The sequence below is a fragment of the Ixodes scapularis genome, unplaced genomic scaffold (genome assembly GCF_016920785.2).
Source record: "Ixodes scapularis isolate PalLabHiFi unplaced genomic scaffold, ASM1692078v2 PGA_scaffold10__122_contigs__length_95168666, whole genome shotgun sequence".
NCBI lineage: Eukaryota > Metazoa > Arthropoda > Arachnida > Ixodida > Ixodidae > Ixodes > Ixodes scapularis.
Genome location: NW_024609836.1, coordinates 4,438,725 through 4,446,496, shown reverse-complemented (window position 1 = coordinate 4,446,496; position 7,772 = coordinate 4,438,725). Strand labels below are relative to the sequence as shown.

General features: G+C 49.2%; 1 pseudogene; it reads left to right on the top strand.

Moving 5' to 3' along the window:
- Window positions 1-3,415: 3,415 nt before the first annotated feature.
- LOC115320006 lies at window positions 3,416-4,949 on the top strand (annotated as a pseudogene).
- The last annotated feature ends 2,823 nt before the right edge of the window (window positions 4,950-7,772 follow it).

Genomic DNA, 7,772 nt, shown 5'->3' with positions numbered 1-7,772 from the left:
GACGAGAGCTCAACTTCGCTGGGTGGCATTTTTTCTGCTTCTTCACTCTCAAGAAAAAAGGGTGTCAAAAGATGTATTCTTACACCCTTTGTCCCATATGATACACCCCATAATTTCAATTCGACGTACAGTGCCCTACAGTCGAACAGAGGGCCCGAAATTTTACGAAGGGCTTGATAGCCGTATGGTACAACATTGTAGATAGCTAAAGTACGTATAAAGACCAGATAGAGAAAACACCGAGTTTTTACAGTAGGGCCAAGAAAACCCGGATTATTTTTTCGTGTTCAGTAAAACGTACATTAGCTATTTTGATAAGTTGTACCACACGGCTATCCAGCCCCTCCTAAAATTTCGGGCCGTCTGTTCGACTGTAGGGCGCTGTGTGTCGAATTGAAGTTTGGGGGTGTATTATATGGGACCAAGCGTGTAAGAATGCACCTTTTGACACCCTTTTTTTTGAGAGTGTCCTGCTTTGTTGTCATGGTAAGAATTTGTTTGCCTATACTTTTGCGCTGTGGCGATATTGACTCTATCCCTGGCCCTCATAACCAGAATCTCCTTTGGCTCATAACATCAGCCGCGCTCGGACCTATGGTGAAACGAAGTATAGATCCCGGGAGCGAATTCCCCGCGCCTTTACTTGATAGGGTACCTACACTGCTCTCTTAAAAAATTTTTTTCCATTGTGATGGCATAGAGCGCTGCCTTGGTTTAGATAGAGGGGGCAGAATCCGACCAGTGGTATTTAAGTTTAATCATTTTCGAGACGCAATGCAAACCTCAAAATCGCTCATAACCGTAAAGGCACTCGAATATTTATCAACAAGGATTTCTCACCACGGAGTCGAAACATTCAAATAGAGCATTGGTCCGGCACCGCCACGCTTAGCGGGAACGGAGCTAGGGTTAGCCTGTGTTGCGACCATATCCTTGTTAATAACGTCCGGTACTCATGGGATGCTACGAATAACAAGCTTGTGAAAGCACCTCACCCGGCCCAGCCCAAACTCGCAAAGTGACACGGAGCGAATAAATCGTTTTCCATATTAAACATCAATGCTGGAAGTCTTTATCCAAAAGCAACCAAGTTTCCGTGCCTTGTATCGTCATACTCACCGCACGTAATATGCTTTACCAAAACTTGGTTACATGATGGTATTCTTGACTGTGAATTCAGCCCTCATAACTACAGTGTAGTACGCAATGATAGATCCTCTAGAGGCGGTGGGGTTGCGTTATTTTTTAAAACTGGTCTTAACTATTTTGTTCTTCCCAACTTAGCTAACACTGAGTCCTTGTGGTGTGAAGTACGGCTTGCTAAATTCGTTCTTGTTATCGGTGCTGCTTATAGAACTCCTGGCTCTTCCTTTCAAATTATCGAGGACGTTTATGATTATATGCAATAATATAATCTAGTTAATTCCAAACTCGTATTACTAGGTGATATCAATGCTCCAGATATTACCTGGGAAACACTTGTGGGTGGTTCCCGATAACGGGCCATCTGTGATGCTCTTGTAGACATGACTGTGTAATTTGAACTAGCTCCGATTGTAAAAACGCATACCAAAGACACTTCTATCCTCGATCTCGTTTTTCTTAGTCACGGTGTTACGCAAATGGTATACAATTGCGAAGTCAATGAGAGAATTTCAATCATAAAACAGTTTTAGCTACGCTGAATTTTCATATCAAGCATGTGAGTCCTGAAACCGTCACGGTCCTCGACTTCAACAGGGCTGACTATGCATCTATAATTGCTGCGCTATGTTGTTGTCTTGATTATCTTTATACTATAAGTGCGGACTCTGATGTTAACACGCTGCTTAATTATTTATTTATGTTGTAGGTAAATGTTTAAGCAATTTTGTACCTGTCTTAAAAAAGAAGAAAAATCTAGCCCAGCCTTGGATTATGAGATGTCTTGCAGGTAATGCGGAGAGTAAAAAGAAAACGCTCGTTGAAACCAAGTGCAACCCCCACTGATAAAGCTGTGTTTGAAAATTTAACAAACATTTTGAAAGAAACGACATTGGCAGCTAAAACAAAATATTTTAACATAAGCCTCTCTGAATTTATAAATCAAATCCTGCAAAATTCTGGAGGTTTATCCTTTAGAATTTTGCAGGATTTGATTTTGATTTTGCAGGATTTGATTTTTGAATTTCGCAGGATTGAAAATAAAGGTACAAAGTGCCTCGTCAGGCACTTTGTGCCTTTATCCTTAAACCCCCTCTGCGGAACATGTATCCGCAGACACAAATAAAGAAAAAAAAAGAAAAAAAAACATTTGATGATTTCCAGAGTTTTATTATCGAGGGTATGTGTTAACAAACCAGCGGTGATCGCCAACTGTTTCAACAACTAATTTAGTATTTAGTCACGATTATGGCGATATTTCTCACTTCACTTTTGAAAGCACGTGCCCAGCCTTATCTGACGTTCAGATACGTACACCTGGTATTCTTATTCTACTTCTAAAAATGGATTGCAAGACGAGCCCTGATCTGGATGGGATTCCCAATTCTTTTCTCTTCCGGTATTCACTTTGGACATCCAAATATTTGTCTATTATTTTCGAGCAATTAATCATCACTGCGGTAATACCACGGCAATATAAGTCAACTAAAATAATTTCGTTCTTCAGATCGGGTAACAATCAGGTGGTTGCGAACTTTAGAACATTTCCCTAGCTTCGTCTTTCTGCAAACTGCTTGAAGATATCGCACATAAAAATGAGTACCTAGAAGCTAATTCAATTCTCTGTCCACAACAACATGGTTTTCGCCGTGGCTACCCTACCTCTATCCAGTGCGAGGGCGCTCTTTTCTCGGACCATCGAGCAAACGACATCGTGCACCGGGAGAGGGCTCCACTCGTCCAGGAGCCACGTCGCTGCCCGAGCAATCTACCTCGGAGCCACGCGGGTTCAGATCCTCTCTCGCCGCCGGCGCGCAAAGTCATGCACGCAGACGAACACGCTCCTTCCTTCTGTATTCGGTTCGTCTTTTATTAAACATTTACTTTTCCGAAAGTGCAAGCCTCCCTGCACTGCCTCATATCTGGCTCACTCGACGACCAGGAGCCCACCCAGCCACAACAGCACGACCGCAAGCCTCGCCAGCCTCTCCCGCCCACGTCGCCCGTTCGCCCACATGGCTCCGACACCACGCTTAGCGTCCGCCAAGCCTACTTCGCCAAGCCTCGCCCGTGCGCCCACATGATGTTGACACTACGCTTAGCGTTCGCCAAGCCACGCCTGTTCGCCTAAAGCTGACCCGTTCGCAACACAAGCCTACTACTTCGCTGCATAAGCCGCCCTTCGCCTTCGGTGAACGCAAGTTTTCCCAGCGTGCTACGCCCCGCAACAGTCATGCCGGGCATTCTGTAGGACCAGCTCGACGCCATCACCATGTCACGCCTCAGCGTGGAGCTCATCAAAGATGAGCTCGCAAATCGCCAACTGGACATCACCGGTCCAAAAGAAGAACTGATGAAGCGTCTCACCGCAGTCATCACGGCGCGTCGCGAAGCTTCACCGCCCGTCCCGTCGTTGGACCCAGTCACACTACAAAACCTGTCGGTCCTGTTGAAGCACCTACCTCGTCAGCTCACAACGGTAACTACGTTGCCCGACCTTCCCGCCTCCATTCCGCACATCGAGGGTTTGTCAAAACAAGACGTCAAAGTATGGTTGAAAGACGTTCAATGCATCCAACAATTCGCGGCGTGGGAAGATGCCACCATCCGCCTCATCGCCGCCGGCAAGCTAAAAGGCCCAGCGCGGAACTGGCGCCTCGCATTTGGTAGCCAGTACGATACATGGACAATATGGAGCGCAGCCCTAAAAGAGACTTTTGCTACAGAGTGGACTTTAATACTGTGGCAGGAACGCGTTATGAACATTACTCAAGCGCTTGGCGAATCTTGGAACCAGTGCGTCTTTGCCAAATTACGGATCACAGAGCGCTGCCTTGTTACTCTCAGTGATCTGCAGGAAATCTACTACCCTTTCCACGGCCTGCGGGATCAGCACATCGTTGCAGCGCTAGTAGCCAACAGGCCAGCTACGGTCAAAGACTTTCTGGCGACATGCACCAGTCTCGATAAGTGTGCTCAACACACCAAGACAAGCCCCTTGCCTTCCCCAGCCCAGCCTAAGCAACAGGTGCATTCGTCTAGGACAGCACGACCATTTGAACGTCCAGCCCAAGCCACACAGTCTGCTATCGTCGCGTTGCCGACGTCTTCAACTCCTCGCCAATGCATTGCAGACCTGCCTGCTGAATTGCAGCAAGCCCGTTACCAAGTCATTTCTGCCCAATACGGAGCCCCAGTCTTCCGTAGCGGCCAGGACATTTCACAAGCAGTGTGTTACAGTGGCAAAAAACCTCGGAGACTTAGCTTCGAAGTGCCCTAAACGCAACACCCGTTCATCCCAGTCACCGTCGTCTTCAATAGTCACAAGCAAGCCTCCAGTGACACTTCCGCCAGCCCTACACAGTACTCTAGCGACCCTCAACGGCTCTCAGCTGCAGTGCCCATTCTTCACAGCTATGATCGCGCGAGTTGGGGAATGTGACGCTTTCCCAGATTCTGGCTCTAAGGTGACTCTTATAGCTAAGTCACTTGTCCCCGAACGTATGCTTCACCCCTGGACCCAGCCCCCTCTGGCCGTTGTTGGAGGTGGCACCGAGCCCCCAGCTGGCGCAGCTCTTCTCAAGGTCGCCATTGGTCCCATTACAGGTGTGGTCGAAGCCGCTGTTTTGGAGAACAATGTGCTTACTTTCATCATTGGGGAATACTGGTTCCAAGTGGCCCACGCACGGCTCATCTTCGAGCCCCTGCAGCCCATCCAGCTGCAGCATTCAGCCACAGGTACAGCAATAATAGCCGTACAGAAACTTGCCCCCCAAACGGCGAATGCTGCCATCCTTGCTCACTGAAGCCTCGTCCCACAAGTGCAGATAATGCCCAAAGATTGCCTGCAGAGAGAACTTTTCCCGTCGCTAGAGCAGCCAACCTGGCAAGTCCTTGCCCAGGAAACCCATTCCTTGTTACAGAGTAATCCTGGTAACAATTCCTTGGCCGCTATAGCGGGTATCGAGCCGGCCGACATTCACCCGGATCTCCCACCAGCCCTGCTTGGAGACCAGACTGCCGGCTAGTGGTCTGCCATAACGGAAATCCTATCGCAGCACCACATGGTTTTCGCACACCACGAAGAATACTTGGGGCATTTCACGGGCATGGAGCATCGCATCGACCTGCTGCCAAACGCCTTGCCTCACAGCCGCAGCCCATACAGGTATGCTCCTGCGGACAGACAGTTTCTTGAAAAGCAAGCGCAGAACGTACCGGCGTGCGGTCGTGCACCACTACTGCGTGGTGCACGTTAAAGACCCCAGGTTAGCGGTTGCACCGCACTGGCCAAATTGCTCATCTACAGCGAGTGACTCGTCACAACTTTAAAATGGCAGACCAACAACACGCTGTATAAATATCCTCACAACCCAATTATTTATTTAAGCGCACAAGCTCATGGCCCAAGGAATTATTCTTCGAGCATCAAGCCCGTGGGCTTTTCCTGTTGTCGTGGTATTTCGGGGAGATAAGAAACGTCTTTGCGTCAACTATGCGCCTCTCAATGACCGCACCATCAGAGTAGTGTGCCCCTTTCCTCTCGTGAATGACATCATCAAAGACATCGGCGGATGTGCATACTTTGCGTCCATGGACTTGAAGTGCGCGTACTGGCAAGTCAGCCTCCGCCCCCAAGACTATGAGAAAACTGCATTCATCACCCACAACGGCACCTACATGTGGACTCGAATGCCGTTTGGCCTCAAGAATGCGCCGTCTACGTTCCAACGCACCATGCAGTCAGTCTTCCAAGACCTGCAGCCTCGCCCCGACAAGTCGGGTATCAGAGTGTACCTTGACGATGTCCTTGCCTACGCCCAGTCCTTCGACACCTTTGCCTTTCTTCAAGAATCCCTCCAGCTGCTCCACGATAGTGGTCTCAAAGTCTCCTTGGACAAGTGTCGTTTCGGCCTCTCGGCAATCAAGTTCCTAGGCTTTGTTATCTCAAGCAAAGGTCAGCAGCCCAACCCAGACAAAGCCGCCTCCATGTGCAGCATTCCACGTCCTCAAAACCAAAAACAAGTCCTCTCGTGGGTCCAAACGGCCAGCTACTACCGCCGCTTTATTAAGGACTTTTTCAAGGTTGTAGCCTAACTACAAGCCCTGATTAAATCCCCAGTCTTTGAGTGGACCCCAGAGTGCGAGCAGGCGTTCCAGGCCTTCCGCACGGCTCTCACGCAGCCCCCTGTTCTCGCCCACTATGACCCGGATGCTCCCACAACAGTGACCACTGATGCTTCAGGATCAGCAATCGTAGCTGTGCTGTCGCAAATCCAAGGCAACAGGGAAGTTGTCATTGTCTAAGCAAGCCGTGCCATTACGCCCGACGAGCGCAAACTCCACAGCACTGTGTGGGAATGCATTGCAGTGCATTGGGCAATCACAGTCAAGTTTCGTCATTACCTGTTTGGCAAGAAATTCACCCTTATCACAGAGAATTGGATGGTGGCGTGCTTGACTAAAAGTGTAAATCCCTCTCGCCGGTTCACTTCCATGCTGATGGACTTGGTGGAGTTCGAATTTACAGTTCAATATCGCCCTGGACGGCAGAACGTGGTAGTGGATCATCTGTCGCCCTTGTCATATGCCACTAGGCAGTCAACTCAGTTCCTAGATGCCATGCATTTTGAGGACTCCGAATGTGCTCGAATCCTCCAGAGTATACCCAACGAAGAGTCCCAGGGGTTTATAGTGGTGGAGAACATCCGGTACCGCCGGTCACCGTCAGGAGCTTACGTTATTGTGGCTCCGTCGGTGATGCGCCCAGCTATTTTTCAAGCACTTCATGACTCGGCAGGCCATTTTGGCACCGAGCGGACGTTCTACATTGTTCAAGAACGCTACTGGTGGCCCAACATGAAACAGACAGTACAAAGCTATGTTTGATCTTGTCAGACCTGTCAACAATACAATCGCCCGACTTCCCGCAACGTTGGTCTCCTCGGCAGGATGGCCACGTCGGACATACCGTTCTCCATCATCGCCATCGATCATGTGACCATGCTTCCCAAGAGAATCTTATCACTACATCTTGAATGTCATAGACTTTGCAACTCGGTTTATTGCCCCTGGAGCAGTGTCGTACACATCCGCATGGGATGTTATACAGCATTTCCATCAAACATTCTACAATTATGGCACCCCGGACCATTGCCTCCCTGATCATGGATCGCCTTTCGAATCGGCAGAATTCAAGCGGTTCATGCGTCTGCATAATGTCGAGCTCCACTACTCCGCTGCGTACCGGCCCGAAGGCAAAGGCCTCGTCAAAAGAAGCAACGGGACACTGCTGACAGTCTTGCGTAAGATCTGCGCCTTGGAACCGTTGTCCTGGCCTGCCGAGCCTCCGGAGGGCGCCTTGGCCGTCAACACCTCGGTGAATGCAAGCACAAGAGTAGATGTTAGGTAGGTTGTTTTCCCCGACCTCGATGAAGCACCTTGAGGTTGCCGTCGAGGACCGGGGGATCGTGGATAAAGGTAGCTGCTGGAGGGCTGGATTCGTTGGTGGTGATGCAGAGGCGTCCGACAACTCGGAGGGTTAACGAGTTCAACCAAACTTTACTTCGATGAAAAAAAAATTAAACAGTTACATAAAAGACAAGTACGAACAGATTCCGCGCTGTAAT